The sequence below is a fragment of the Condylostylus longicornis genome, unplaced genomic scaffold, assembly GCF_029603195.1.
Source record: "Condylostylus longicornis isolate FDR11 unplaced genomic scaffold, ASM2960319v2 ptg000014l, whole genome shotgun sequence".
Lineage (NCBI taxonomy): Eukaryota > Metazoa > Arthropoda > Insecta > Diptera > Dolichopodidae > Condylostylus > Condylostylus longicornis.
Window position 1 is genome coordinate 1,965,414 of NW_026577983.1, and position 15,503 is coordinate 1,980,916.

The 15,503-nt window shown below is 25.1% G+C and overlaps 1 protein-coding gene across 4 annotated transcripts in view; it reads left to right on the plus strand.

The window, feature by feature from the left end:
* Window positions 1-15,503, plus strand: part of LOC129605778 (uncharacterized) — a 160,869-nt gene that overhangs the window by 13,870 nt on the left and 131,496 nt on the right. The gene's annotated exons all lie outside the window — the stretch shown is intronic.

Here is a 15,503-nt window from a genome sequence, read left to right on the forward strand (position 1 = left end):
GCATTTTCTCATTTTTAATTTTCTATATTTTTTATTTTAAAATTTTCTGTTTTTGTTTCTTATTTTGTTTTCGGCTTTGAATATATTTTTTAGTTACGATATTTATGTCCGACATGAAAAATACCTTTTTTGTGAAAAGCATTTATTATAGGAGAATATTGTTATCCTTTTATTATTAAATATTTTGTATATATGTAAGAATATTATATGAAAAAAAGAAGCAATATTAAAAATAAAAAATTGAATGTATTAAAGATCTCATATGATAAAATATGCAAATGAATTGGAAGATTTTGTTTTTTTTTTTTTTGTTTTATTAATGATTGTATAAACCTATAAAGATAATATGAACGATAAATTTTGACTATGAAAAAGAAGAGAAAAGGACACAATAGTGTAATTGTTTCGTGTTATAAAAATTATGCTTTTAAAACGATTACCATATAAGGATATTAAGGATAAAAATAAAAAGAGGTTCCTTTGAATTTTTTGTTTTCTTGTTTTATGAAAATAAAACGTACATTTTTATAACATTAAATCGTATACGTTTGCTTTGAATGTAAAGTAATTTTTGGGTTATAAATCTTTTTTAAATATTTAATGCATACCGGTATAAAAATTTTATATTAATAACAATGGTGTATGGTATATTCAAGGATTTCATTTTTAAATATTATCGAAATTTGTGCCATTATTCTAAATAATTAAATTTTTAAAGGTATTAAATTTAGTAAATAATTGGCCAAACAAGAAAGCAACAAGAAAATAAATTTTTATTTTTAAATTTTATTGGAAAATATTCAAGGATTAATTTTAGTTAAGAAACAACTTTATCTCCTCAATTGTCTAAAATTTATACAAATTTAGAAAATAAATAATTGTTCATATGAGCTACGGATATTTGTAGTTCACAAGTAAATATGAAAATTTAAAATAAGTAGGCAGAAAGTGGGTTAATTTAGCAATATTCCGAAATGTGGCAATTTACAAATTTGACAAAGTATTTAGCATTATTATACGTATGAACGTATGTTGGAACGGTATAATAAATTTACCATTTCGATTGTAACGCTAACAAATAACGGTGTGATGCAATTATATGTTCTTGATCAGCGTAAAAATCTGAGTTCATTTAGATACGCCTCCCCGTGCGCACATCGCCACCAAACCATAACATATTAGTTGCGTTAGCAAATACAACTGAAGCAAATACAATCATATTTCACGTCGAACCAAATCATTTTGCCGTGAAATGTTTTTCCATCTTCAATTTCCGTTTGCTCACATTTTACAATTTTCAAATTTGTGCCATGTACATATTTTGCATATTGATCCATTATTTTATAATTTGAACAACTTCAAAATCTATAAGGATGCTATTAGAGACCATTATAATTTGTGATGCCTTACAGTTTCAATATCTAAAGTTTACAAGAGAATATTTAATAATGCCCCTAAATGTATGCAATTTTGTTTAAATTTCTCTGATTCGTAATATTAGATTTTATTAAAATTGTTTTATATATTCTTCAAATTCCACAAATATAGAAAGTACGTAAGAAAGTAAGCATTACATTTTACGTGTAATCAAATGTTAGAATAATTTGCATTTCTACTTATACTTATACTTTTTGTACCATAGCCTACAACTCCACAGCCCACAACTTCAAGAGGTACATTTTATATTAAAAGATATACCTAACAGCTATCTTTTTTCTGCGAAGATTTCTTTATAAATCTCGAATTTTTATATGCATTTTAATATGTCATTTATGTGTGTTAATAAAACATAAATAAAATACAAAAATAAAATTAAAGAAAAAGCACTTTAAATTTAATCGCTTCAATGGAAAATGTTTTAAAAAAGGATGATTTAAATATTTAAATAAAATAAAAAGTTTCTTAACAGCCTGTAAGTTTTTCCAATAAATTTGTTATTTGCAATACTCTTTAAAATAAATTTACAATAAATTTTTAAAATAAACATAAGAAAACTGAAAAAGGTATAAAATCTAGAAAATTTTATTTTCTACTATAAATTTCTAAATTTCTTTCGTTTTGAAAGGAACAGGAAATTTTTAAAACAAAAAGAAAAAATTCAAATTTAAAGTGTGAATAAAAATGAAAAATATTCAAACTATTAAAAATTTTTGTACCCAAAATATAGAAGTCTAAAAAACTCAGAACTTTCTGAACTTTATTTACATACTTTAAGAAAACCATGAAAACGGTCCAAAATTTGTATTCTATTTTTATTTCACTAGATAAGTTATTTATATTTATTTCTTCAATATAATTTCACAAAAACAAGACGTTCAATATCATTTTCTAATGATGAAATCGGTACATCAATTTAAAAAAGAAATTTCAGCCACTTTTCAAGAAAATAATTTGAATTTGCCAGAATCACAATGTCAAATTAATCGCTTGTTTCTTCAACGTCAACTCCTCTACGGCGAAAAAAAAATTAAATTGAATCAATTTGACATTTTTTTTTCTTTAAAATTTATCTCAAATGAGCCCAGTCGATCGTAGACAGTATATAATTTAATATTAGTTTAGCAATTCAATTAAAAATTTTAATTAAATTAACAGTGGAAAGTGATTAATTAACTAATAACACTCAGGTGCCTCAATTATTAGAACTTGACAAAAATATTTTGAATATTCTAGCAATTTTCTTAGCTTTCCTGAACTGCATATTTTTCATGGTCTTTCCATTTCAATTTATCATCTATTATAGCATCGAGATACTTAGAATATCTCTTGTTAACAATTTTAAATTTTGTATCCTTGCAATTTATGGCGATATTGATAATCAACATGTGCAACTCCATTCAATCATTTATGCTTCTTAAGTCCTCGTTCATGTCTTCTTTAACTAATTGACAACTGAAACAATTAAAGGAATCGCATTATTTATGCATTTTTTTGTAGAAGTTAAAAAATTTTCATTGCAAAATTCTTAAAATGTGCTCGGAAACTTAAACTTGAAAAAATTTTTTTTTGTATCAAATGGAAATGCAATTTTCCATTTTAATCTTCAAATATAAAGAAAAATTATTTAGGAAGATCCTTAATTGCTTTTATTTTAAATGGTATAGGTTTTACCAATTTTGGCTTTGAAGATTCATTGAAAAAAAAAATTCATAATTTATTTGAGTATAAGTTGACTAATTTTTGGAAAAAGTTTCTGAGATTAAAAATGAAGAATAGTTAAAATTTTTCATAGATAATTTAGCAGCATTTCAAAAAATTACTTGTTTTATTAAATGGTTCTTCGGGATGTTAAAAAAAAGCTCTATCAGTCACTTTTTTTTCGAAAAATCTTAATATGGGTATGAAAAGTTACATATGAAACGAATTTATTTTTAAATAGAGAAAATACGAGTACGGTTTCCATAAAATATTCTTGAACGTTTTTACTATGTGTAGCATCAATTTAAATTTTAAATTTTTCACTTAGTATGCATTTATTCTTTTTAGATTGCATTTATTTCATGAATAAATTGTATAAGTTCGTTTCTCATTTATTTTCATTTATACAGAATTTACCAAAGAGTTTGCGGATACAAAGCATTAAAATGTTCTCTCAACGAGATAATATACTTTCTGCAATTTTATTAAATATGAAGTTTTCAGAAAAAATTTCTACAATATTTTTTATTCACACGATTTACCACACAAACACATACTAGGCAAAATCTGTAAGGTAGACATACACGTATATATCACGTATATATTTAAAGGAGAATAACTACTATATGCTATTGTTCATTTCATGTTGTCAAAAAGTAATATGATATAAAACAAAAAGAGAATATTGTATTAAAAAAGTCCTGAAAAATTTTCAAAACTAAAAAAAAATAGCATGTAACATGCACTTTCATATTATAATAGAGCAAATAACTTCCAAAAATTTTTCATCATAATAATTTCCTGTATTATTGCAATAACAATCTGTTTTTTATTTTTACCAAACTGGCAAATAAATAATATGAAATCCTTACAAAAATAAAAAAAAAACAGAAAATAAAAATTATAACTTTTCCTTATAATAGCAAGGTATTTTTATCATGATTAGTAACATGACTTCGCTTTACGAAATTTAAAAAAAAAAGGAAAAGTTTTGAATAGAATGAAGATAAATTTGTTGGTCAAACTAGCTATGAGATCAAGTATGTATTATTAAGGTTTTTAAATTATAACATATTTAAGTGTATTCGGCCCTCTTATACCCAGTCATTCAAATATGATGTAATTTATAATTTGATTCAGGTTCAATTAACATGGGGATCAATTGACATAGATAATTAAAAAATAAAAAAAAAACTTAATAAGGGTACGAGTATTATTATTTTTTCTGTTAATATGAAAAAATCGAAATTAGAATGAGAAACTCTTTTCATTTTTCCTATTGCTTCGAAGAATATTCAGTAATTAGTCTATTACTTAAGGCTATTTACTCAAAACTCTCTATAACGTGAAGAATTATACATTTGTCGTATATCAAACAGTTCAGGGCTCGATGGTACTCTTAAAGCACGGGAAAAAAGAAACATGTCACTTAGTGTTTTTTGTTCATATGAACGCGTTATATCACTCTGCTTCGGAAGCACCTTTTAGTCTCGGGCATCCTTTATAAATTAAAATAAATCATGAATGGAACTATACATTTAGCTTTTCGGAACTCTAATAACTTAGTACATCGATGATACGCATTGTATCAAGAGTCTTGAAATTATTCTCATACAAAATCAAGGGTTTTAACCAATTCTCAGAGAATTATACAAAGAAATAATAAAATTTCTAAATTTTTCAAAGTGAATAACTTATACCAGAGTTAAAATCATCTATATTCGATATAAGAGTTGATATCCTTGACTAAGACCTTAATTTTCTCTTTAACGTAAATATTTTGATATGCTCATGAACGTATTAACAAATTTATTTTACCCTATAGGAAAATACAAACCGCATTAGAACATAAAATATTTTTGTAATAAGCCAAAATATTATTTTACGTGCATTGTTTTCTAGAAAAATTTATAAAATCCTTGGAAAAATGCAACCAAACATTTTCAATTATATTTTAATAGATTTATTAAATTACCCAAATCTTATGTGGAATATTTCATTGTTCTTTTTAAAATCTTATATATTTTGTTCTCATGCACATCATTAGCCAAAACGATATTAACTTCAAATAAATACAAAGAAAAAAAGAAAGGAAAGTTTCAACTGAATCTAATTTGTAGAAATAAGTAAAAATATAATTTATAAACACTGTAAGGGCTGGAATAAAACTTTATAACATTATTCTATATCCTTTATAACAAAAATGAATTGTTTTTGTGGTATTTACGTTAAATGTCAAGATAATTTAGAAACCTTGACACTAGAAATATAAATAGGGGCTTTCTTTTTTTGTGTGTTTTAACTATGTAGATATGTATGCATGTATGTATATAAAATAAATATTCGTATACATATATTTTGTTATTATGTACTTATATTTTTAATGAGAACAAAGAAAAATTTTTACTATTCTTTGTTTCTTTATTTTATTAAGGACACCTCATTGCACCCAACGACTAACAAGAATTGTTTTTTTTCTCTTTTAATTTTTTTAACCGACTTCATTTTTTTTTTTTGTTTTTTTGCTTTGGTTAACCTCTAAAAGCTTCTAAATAACAAACTTCCTTCACATTTTATATTTGGAAATGCATTCTACCCAGCCAATTAAAACACATAAAATATTTCAATGTTTTTTTTTTTGTTGTTGCCATCTAATTAACTTGTACTCAAAAAATATAAAATTGGACATTGTTTAGGTGAATGTTCATTGTACAGTTTAAAAAAAAAGCAAAAAAAAAAACAGAAAAGAATACAAAATAAAGGAGCAGCATTAAAGGAAGGAAATTGCTGATGTTAAATAATTTATATGCAAATTTTACATGTACTTTTGGAATGTCCTGAATAAAAGAAACAAGGATACCATAACAGGATGTTTCATTTTAGTAATGTACTGTATAAATTGTTATAAATAGCGGCGAAATGTTTTGTTGAAAATGCGTTCGGCACTAACAAGTGGTTGAGATTATTAAAGTTTGCTTTAAAGTTAGGCCTTATTCGAGGTTTAACTGATATCGAATTTCTTTTATTTAGACGAATAAAATAGGCTTGCGGTTTATGCAAGACACTTTATTTGTTTGAGCCTTACATAATAATTATATTTATATGGTTTTAAGTTTTAATATACAAAATTGGAGAAAATGTATAAGTTTTATTCTGATGTTCATTTATCTATTGATGCGCTTTTGTTCAGGCAATTTCTACATCTTTAAACAAAAATTTTAAATACAATTAAATTTTTACGAAAAACGTATACATACATATATACATTTCAACAAAAATTTGTATCTGGTTTGCCGCCTTGCAGACTTCCTACTGTTCTTCAAGGTAGACAGGGTAGAAATACGGTCACATGCTCGTTTTATCGTGAAGTTTTTTAAAGCTAAACGGCTGCTGAAATTAATCGTCATCTGTAACGCGTTTTGTTTATATTTTTAACTAAATTTTTCTTTTAAACGGTAGTTTGTAGAAGTCTCATATTATTCGGTTAGAACAAAGCTTTTCTTCTCATCTTTTCCCTTGCCAACTCATTTCCTGTTAGAATTATTAAAATTTTAATTTTTGTTAACCAATTCTTTTGCAACTGTGTAGAGCCTGTCAAGTTTCTTTAAAATGAGAGACGCGCAATACTAATTAGCTGTATGTGATGTGTATACATAATTTTATTATTATGTGCATTTCATTTGGTTTCTCCTCCTAATAATATGCAATTAAAACTGATTATCAATCATTTAAGGGTAAAAACTCAATGGAATTTTCGGTCTTTAATTAGATTTTCATTGTCTTTATCTTTTAATACAATAATAGATACTGTGCAAAGACGTAAAATATGCAGCCTTCAATTTAAAAGGAATTATCAAAATAATATTTTACAACAGATTAAATTTTAAAGATGATTAAAATAGAGCTTTAATGAAATATCAACTTGATTGCAATCATATAATTTGACAAATTAAGAAAATAATTGACTGCTGTCAATTCGTAAGAAAATCATAGTAGCAAAAGCATAACATTTTAATTCATTGATCAATGTCAAAAATTTTTACAAAACTATAATTAAATAAGTCTGGAGATATTGTAAAGGCGGTGATATTGTGACGGCAAATTAAAACTATTATTTGAAAATAAGTTGTGTGTATGAATGTATGAATTAATTCAATTTTTGAATGATATTTTACATAAGTCAATGAACAGCAGTAATAAATATGTTAGAATACTCGTATATCAAAAATTAACTGCACTTTGTTATGTTACAAGTTAAAAGGACCTTTCGTATTTATATAAGTTTGTTTTTGCAGTGCTTTAGAGATCATCCATAAGAACCGAGGTATAAAAAATTCACTTATTCGTTTATAATTTTGATTTGGATATTTTGTTGCATAAGGTCGAATTCTGAGTAGATTTAGACATGTTTGTTTACAACATTTTGTTTGATTAAGCAACTTAAACACAAATTAAATGCAATCGAAACCCAATTTAATTTAAAATGCCCTCCAAATAGCGTTTTAAATATTACACAAACTAATATTGCATTAGGGTTAGTCGTTTTGACAAAATGTAATTATAGTTAATGAGGGCATATAGTGTAGTTGCCATACAATAGCCAGAATTCTTTTATCATATCTGAGAACAGTTCTAGATAAAATATTTGAATTATACGCAAAGAATTAGGCAAAATGTGAAGTATTCTCGAACCTTGTTTATTTTAATTAAAATAGCTCAAGCTTGTATTGTGTGATAGTTGCTATTCAAGTGTAATAATAATTTATTATAATATCTGAAATATTTTAAAGCTACAGTATCCAAATTTCATATAATTTAGTTATTTAATGCAGGCATTAAGCAATACTACTTTAAAAACGTAGTTGAATATTTTAGAAATTTCTGCTATGTGAAGCTCTTTTAACAGTTTGAAAACATTTTAATCACATCATTTCCTAAAAATTAGGCTGTTGTATTCAAATGTAGCAGGATTTTTTTAGTAACAGAAAAAAAAAGTCAAACTGCACGAATTCGTACAATAATTATGCAACACAGAGTTGACATGGTATAGAGTTAAGAAATTTTTTCTCGCATTTCTATGATATTTTTAAAAATCGATTTACTCTTCTTCAAACTAAAATTTAAAATATAATAAAAACAATAAAGAATTTATCGTTTTAAAAAGTAATTTTTGTTGCACAGGATTTTGTACATGTTAAGAAGAGTCACGAGTTTGTTTAAGAAAAACTTGAATAACAGAGAAAGAGCACGAATCCAATTAACTTAATTGATTGGAAATTGAATTTTGTTTCTACATAATATTAAATTTTTCTTTTACGACATAAAATGTGGTTAGATAAGGAATAAACAAAAGCTCATGGAATTTTTCTATGGAAAAGAACTTTGAACTTACGACACATTATGGTGCCAATTATAATATTATAATATTTTGTCATTCAATGTTATTGTCAGTTCAAGATAACAATAATCAGCTACAATCAGACTCCTTTATGTTTAAAATTATGGACAATTTTTATTCCAGATACTCATAATTCTTACTAAACCCATTTGAGTTGCAAATTTGTTTAATTTTCTCTTTAAACTCACGTTTTGAAAATTAGTCCAACGCTGAAAATTGCAGTTAATGTTTGCTCCTTTTCATATTCAAGAAATCATTTGTACTCGTCTGTTATAAAAATATTTTACGTGGTATACTCTGTATTTTTTTTAGCGTACAAATTTACAAGTGTTAAATGGGAAACGTAAATACTTTTATTTTGTAGTGTTAACCAATGTCCATTATGTTTTGCAATCATAAATTTTCTCGTTAAAACCATATTTTGAAAGTATATACTAAAGGATGTACGAAATCACGTACATTTAGCGCAGCCATAATGTTTTTTTCTTTAATATTTTGTTTTTTTCCTTTTCTTTGGGAGGATTCGCTTGTATGTATATTTATTTAAGTGTACGCGTTTAATTTTCAAATACCAAAGTTATTAAAATGCTATTTTTTGCAAGGACTTTTTCACCTCATGTTAGGTAGTGCCCATTTTTTGTTTAAAACACTGTCTCAATTTGAAAAGTTTGGAGAAATTGTTGTAATAACAGGGCCATTTTTTCTGAATTTTTAAACACTTAAGCTATTTGAATAGTAAAAATTTGTATAACAATTATATGAACAACAATAGATCCGAAAATTCATACTATTTGGAAATTTAAATATTATTCTTATATGCATTTTATGCATTTATACATGACTCTTATGTTCGTTATATAATACATATAAATACTATATATATCATACAGAAACATACATATTATACGTATACAGTAGGTACGTGAAATTCAATTCATTATGCGAATTGATTTGGGAATTTCGTGGTACATAAAGTGAAAAATTAAATTCTCATAAGATTTTCATTTTTACCTTTGAGCTTTCATATTAAGTGTACTTGCAATATAAAACCATTTCTCATTATATTTTCCATTTTATATTATGTGACGTTGTTATTCGTTACATGTACGTAATTATAATAATTAAAATGAGATTAAAATAAAGAATATTTTTTTTTATGTTAATTTCGGGAAAAGCTTTAGTGAATTACTTTTAAATTGTTTTATCTTTTCATTTATCTGACAAAAATTTTACAATGCAAATTAGTTTAATATGCAGAATTGAATTTATTTAAGAGTGCTTTATAATAATTTTATTAAGTTCTGACAAATTAAGGTTCTTATATATTACTATATAGTATATAGTAAAATGTAGAATTTTTATTCATTTACCAATTGCAAATAAAATTTGGAGAGCTCAAGAATTTTTGAATTTCATAGTTATAACTTATAATTAAAATATTAAATAAAAATTTAAACCATACAAACTGTTGAAGTTAAACTATTGAGAAAGGGTTGGTAATGAAATTTTGTGAACATTTTTTGAGTATTTTCTTTTCCAATGTGCTTAATATATTAATAACTTTTAATAGAATAAAATAAATTTTAAAAATTTAGAGGTAGTTTTGTGGTTTTTTAAGTTTTGTGTTATACTAAAAGATAAATGAATACTTGTGCATCTCGGATTAAACTACATGGGCTCTCTTGAGTAGTATAAAGTAGAATGACTTATGAATTGCATTAACTTCTTTGAGTTCAGTTTATATACTGTATGAAATATGATTGCAATGTGTGAATACAGTGTCTATCTGGAATTCAATTGCAATACACCAAAACCAACAATATATAAAAATTTCACCGGCAATAAATTCAATATCCTATCACAAAAATATTATATACCGTCATATAACAATATTTTTTTTACAATGTTTTTTTAACCTTTTTTTATCTAAACGTAAAAATCTTACTTGCTCATATTTTATAGTAAAGTATAACAGTAAACTCACTATACGTTTTGAAATATAAACATATACACCATGCAAATTAAATTTGTTATGCAATATATTGTTATAATAATAGGTGCTATGACAATATAGATAATATAATATAGTTAATTGGATACTAAAAGCCAAACTAATTATTTATTAAATAACAATGAAAATATTTGTATTATAATTTACTATAGTTAGATTTGCTATGCTATAGTAAAATAATTACTCAAATTACGTTCTTATTTTCAATTTAATTAACACTAGAAATAAGGAATATCATAATGCGTGTAACCTAACATATATAGTAAATACTCGTAAGGTCATATATGTAGATCCCTACGTACATAATATTCTATATAGACTATAAGAGCCGCAAGGTTAAAACTATTTGTACTATAATAAAAAAAAAAAGAAAAAATTTTTCAACTAAATTGACCTAAGCAACAGGAAATCTTTGCAAAAAGTTTTCCATTTTTATCTAAAAGCGTATAATTTTCCTCGTTTTTCAAGGTCTTTTAATTTTATTTTCACAAAGATAAGCAAATCTGAGTAAAAATGAAAAAGAGAAAAAAGAAAATTTGGAATTCTATAGAATTTGTTTTTTTTTTCCTTTTTCATTACTTTCTCAGATTTTCCTAATAATTTTACGAATTTTTTAATTTTTTTTTTTTTTTTGAAATGTCTAATGAAGCGTAAACAACACCCTAAACAAGACACTACAATTTTAATTTTCTTTTTTACTCTGTTGTATTTTTAACATTTATTTACTTTTTCTCTCATGCATGTTTGCTATCTCTTTTCTCTTTTATTACCATGTTTTGTTTATGTTGTCGCAGGGCAAGATGTTATTGATGGAGCCAAGAAAATTTTTACAATGTGTAAATTCTTTTCTTGTTGTTTTTTTTTTTTTGTTGTTGTGCCCCTTTCAACAATAAGGTTCAGATTACAGATTTATACATGAAAAAAAAGTAAACAGAAATGAAATGAACTTAAAGGCTATAAAAAACATCCTAACACAAAAATATATACAAATAACTATTGCTATACTTATGCATACATTAATTGTATATTTGAACAAAAATTTTATTTTAAATTCTGTTTTACCCGTCTATATCTGTATGTATGTAAATATGGTGTGCCGTTGTCGTTGAAAATGTTGGCTTATATGATGATGTCTTAATTAAGCAGCATTAACAATGTTTGAATGATTGATTAGATTGGTTGTGTACATAGAAACCACAACACAATACACAAAAAAAAAAAGTCCCTAAGTCGGAAAGAGGAAAAAATCTTAAATTGGGTAATTATAGTATAGAATTTCCTAAAAATAATGAGTTGTAAAAGAAAAATAAGTATTTAGAAAAGAGAAGATTTTTATCCTTTTCTTCTATTTTCTTTTTTCTTTTTCTGTGTAGACAAATTTTTATCTTATTTACTATAACAATAGTATAAAGTAGGTCAGTGGAAAATTTATGAAGTTTTTTATTATAAAAAGGATGAAAAGATTCGATGTTTGAATTTATAAATTTTCTCTTTTTGTTCATTCTAATGTTTCTAATGTTTAATATGGCTAAGCATTCTATTTTTTATGAAAAGAATATTGAATATTTATGAAATTATATAGCTATCAAAAATTGCATACCTTTAGGCAACAGAGGGTTTTCACTAATTTATTTAATAAATTTTATTGATATTTTTTAAAAATCAATAACAAAATGGGTTGTTATAGAAGTGGTGGTCAAGAAAATCGATATAAATGCAAGATTCGTACAATGTTTTCTAGCTCAAATAATTTGATAATATAATATTTAAATAATAACACTTTAAGATGTTTAAATCTGAGATTGTGACTACAACAGTTAAGGTGATTTTTATGACATTCTTATATTTCTAGGTGATTTCTTTAATTTGTTTGTCAATATGAATAAAAATTTTAAATAACTTTGAAGATCCGTGTGGAAAAAACAATATCTCTTGAAATTTGAGTTAAAGGGAAGGCATTTCAGGAAAATCTTGGCAATAATTGTGTATGATTCTTTAATACAGATTTTAAATCGTAAAAGGAAGAATACGACGGTACCACAATGAGCCTAAAAGTTATTCTTGCAGGCAAATTGCTTTTCATTTCGTTAAAATTACTTTACCGTAACGTGATATTTTTAATAAATTGTCTGGTTAATAGTTAAACAAGAATTAAATTTAACATTAGAATTACAACCTTAAAAAAAGTTGTACAACAATGTTACAGAAAAATAAATTTGATTTATAAACGCTAATCCTAATCTTTTACATTTTTTTATATTAAAACTTTTTTTTTGTGAAAAACCACAGGCATACGAGTACATGTGCTTTTCAAAGTCGATGTAAATTATGTTTTATTTTTATATTTTTTGCTTTAACAAATTTTATCATCAAAATCTATTTAAATCAAAACACAAATACAGCCTGATCCTTCTTAATAATTAAATTTTATGAGTTCTTCTATGGATTCAACAGATGTTGCATTTCTTTTTACATGTAGATTAAAATAATCAAAAACTTTTCGAAAAAAAAAAAAATTCTATACCATTAACCTCAACTTCAATTATAAATTCTGTTGTTAATTTTTAGCTATGAATAGAAGAAAAGTTTTTAAATCAAGAAATTATTTTGCTTTTATATTACAAAAACAACCTTTAGGGATTACCTAGAATTTGTTCCACGACTGTAATAAAAACAAAATTTTAATTATATAATTTGAGTTATTGTGTATAGTTGGTGTAATATCCTTGATCCTTGAATATACATATAGGATGGAAAAATAATTTAATTAGAATTTTTGTTTAATTAGATCTAACATATTTAGCATTGAGTTGATATTGACTCTTTGAAAGATAAGCTTTGGCAATGTTAATTGCACTAAAGCGATTGCTAGACCAATTTTTTTATGAACATTACGAAAATAGAAGCATTAGTGGTTTCTATTTTATCATACTTAACTGTTATTATCAGGGTGAATAATGTTTCTTGGGGACTCTACAATTGGCAAAATCGCACTATAAACAAAATTTTTATATATTCAAAATTTCTATAGATACTAACTAAACTTTCGCACAATAAATAAAGAATACTAAAGAGATTATTCATTCATCATCATTATCTTTTGGTTCTACAGCTCCAGGTGAGCCTCGATCTCGTTCACAATTTTCCGCCAGACTTCACGGTTCTGGGCAGTTTCAACAATCATTCTCTATACCATCGAGCCATCTAAATCTAGGGCTGCTTCTTGCCCTTGTGTTGTATGGTCTTGCATCTAGGATTTTTTTCTGCGGTCGATGTCCTGGCATTCGAGATACATATCCTGCCCATTTTAGTCTGTGTCCCTTAATATATTTGACGATATTTTTGCCATCAATTAGTTCTTCTAGCTCCCGATTTGATCTTATTTCATATTCCCCGTTTTCATTTAATTTTGGACCAAATATTTTTCTGAACAGTTTTCTTTTTGATTCATTCAAGGCCCCTTTTAAACCGAGACCCAAAGCTTCAACTTTATTATCGTAAAATTAATTATTGGGCATTGGTTAATTTACTTATGTGCTTTAAAATGTTAAACTTTATAATCATGTTTTAATAGTTTGTACGTCGATGTATTTTTATACATTTTCTAAGATAACTCACAAGTTTGCTTCAGTTTTCAAAATTTCAATTAATTAACTTTTCTAATTAGAACTTCTAACATGATTGAAAATTTAAATTCAATATTTTTTTTAAATTCATTTATTAAATTAGATTCTTTTCACTCATTCATCACTGTCTGTAACTAAACAAATATTTTTTAATAAAATTTCTCAATCGATATTATTTTGATTTTTCTCTTCACATTTGTTATCTGATCAAAGACAAGGTAATTGAAAAGAGAAATATACTGTTAATTTAAACATAACATATTAGACTGTATCTAATTTCACATATATACAAACATATTAAGACTACATGCAATTTTGTAGTTTTTGATGTAGAGAGAATTTTGCAAGCATTTCTTTACAAATACATATGCAAGTTTTAGTAATAAGCGCACGTTTTAACATTGTTAATATTTTGAAAAATAAAATTTAATGAGGATTTTAGAAGTCTCTACACAATATTTTTGCTTTATTTACTTTTCTCTTTCCCAATTTGTAATTTAATTCTTATAAAAGAAATCAGTATGTATAAAGTTATTGTATTCAACAAAACACGTGTACGATGATTGATTGGTTTCAAAAGTTTTTTGATTAGTAATCAAAATATTGATAGCTTAAAGGTGCAATTTATAAAATTAGTATGGGTTTTAAAAATTATCTTCATTACTGTCTGAATTGGCATTATTTTAAATCATTATATTTTTGATTGTTAATTTATTGCAATTGATTGTGTTATATGAAGGTTAAAGAATAATAGACTCAAACCTTTTCTCGAAATTAGAGTTTAGTGTTTCTTTCGTGCAAGAGTTAAAAACCGGATTTTCGGATAAATGTCTTCAAAATTTTTTTACTCGAAAAGTGTTCTTTGCATATTATTGAAATTTGCCTTATGCCATTGTCATTAAATGAATATATTGGTTTTTGCTTATTTCATAAGTTGTTCAGTGTATATTTAAACATAGTTTTAAAGGATTTTGAAAGATAATGTTTTTTATTCAATTGGCTAAATCTTATGTCTCAGAAAAATTTTTTAGTTTCGCGGTCCACGTAGTTCACCAAACCCGTTTGGAATTGTTCAAAATTGAATTACAATAAATTATGGAATTTTGGGTCAATTATGCCTTTAATTTAACTTGACAAGTGAAATTCGTTAAGGAATTATAAAAGATCACAACCCTAAATTTTGAAACAAATATGTATTCGATGCAAAAAGTTCTGTAAAATTTTGAGCAAAATTTGAGTTACTCCTGGGTAGCTTTTGAATTAAAAAGCCTTTTCCAAAAATTGTGTGTTTTCTTTATTCTTTATTCATCTAAAAGTTCGAAATAAAATA